A 1,519-nucleotide genomic window follows, 5' to 3' on the forward strand; every position below is an offset into this window, starting at 1 on the left:
GCTTGTGGCTGTGTGGGCCACAAGCACTCCTTTTCATCTTTAGCAGGAGAAGGGGAGTATTCCCTTTGTTAACCCTTGAATACAGTCATTCTGTCATGCAAAGCCCATTTACTGTAGCTCTGCTCTGGACTCAGGGCTTGTTCCTATGTGTAGAATTAAATCCTTTCCCCCCCTACTAAACAGCATCCACCTTTAGGACACAGAGACAGTGGTTTTACTTTGATTTATCTCCATTCACAGATTTACAGATTTTATGGCTGAAGGTCGCTTACTGTAACCAACTAGCTTGACTTCCCTTCAGAGCTAAGACTGATGATCTCTGCATCTCATAGCCCAGCATTTCTATATAAGCTATCAACTGTCACCCAGTAAATCCTTTGTGGAAGGAACTTTGTCCTACTACACAAATATTCAGAGGCACACAAAGTTATATTCCTCATCCTCTGGACTGCCTATAGGTAGCCATGCAGACCTGAAATTCTTGCCATGTGCAATGCACCTCACTCGTATTTAATACATATGAAAAGAATGTGGTTCAACCACATGAGAAAAGGAAAGAAAAGAAAAATCTATTGCATTTTGGCTGGTTCATGACAATTTTTCAGTACTCAATTATCACTACTTATAAAAGACAGAATCCTGGCTACGAAATTGTTGTGAAGCAGAATTCAGTTTAAAAGAAAGAAGTGTCAGAAAACCAAGGAAATTTATGTATGAACATGGCTCTGCTTGACTTGTGATCATGCCAAAAAGGCTGGATTTCCACTAGTGTCATAATATCATAGGTCAGGTATCTAGGCTGTAGCTGTATTGGTGTAGAGGCAAAAGGAATCTGAACTCATGGTAGAGGTGATATCTTTTATTAGACCAACTAGATTTATACAAAAATATGTCTTTAATTGCAAGCTTTTGGGCACAAGCACCCTTCTCTAAGCATAGGAGAAAAGGTTGTAAAAGTTCTCCTGGTTAGAAATGAAAATTCATAATTTATAGGAGAGTTGAAGGCGTGTTAAAATCTCCTGTTTGGAAGAGTTCGTTTTATATGCAGATTAGGCTCAAAGAAAAGTTGGAATAGTCTGTTTCCCTTGAAGTTGTTTGGTGGCAAGCAGGATGTTGAAAACCAAAGGAAATTTATGCATGGAGATAGCTCTGGTTGGTCTGTGATCATGCCGAATAGGCTGGATTTCCACTAGTGTCATAATATCACAGGGATGTCAATCCATCCAGGGAGAGCACACACCAACTGCAGATGCTTCCTCTGCGCGACCAAAGGGTTTTTAAACCCGAAAGCTTGCTAAGAAAAATGTTTCCAACTATTTAAGTTGGTCTAATAGAAGGTATCAGATTCACCCAAAGAACCCTGTCTGCATAATATCATGGGAGAATTACTGTAGTTGAACTCCGGAGTGACTATCTTTTGAATTATTCCTTGTCAGACAGTGTAGTAGTAAACTGGCTAGTACTTTTGTGCAGCACTGCCATCTTTTGGAAGAAATCAAAACTGCCTAACTGCATCTCA

The sequence above is a fragment of the Crocodylus porosus genome, unplaced genomic scaffold (assembly GCF_001723895.1).
Source record: "Crocodylus porosus isolate Cpor-Errol unplaced genomic scaffold, CroPor_comp1, whole genome shotgun sequence".
Classification (NCBI taxonomy): domain Eukaryota; kingdom Metazoa; phylum Chordata; order Crocodylia; family Crocodylidae; genus Crocodylus; species Crocodylus porosus.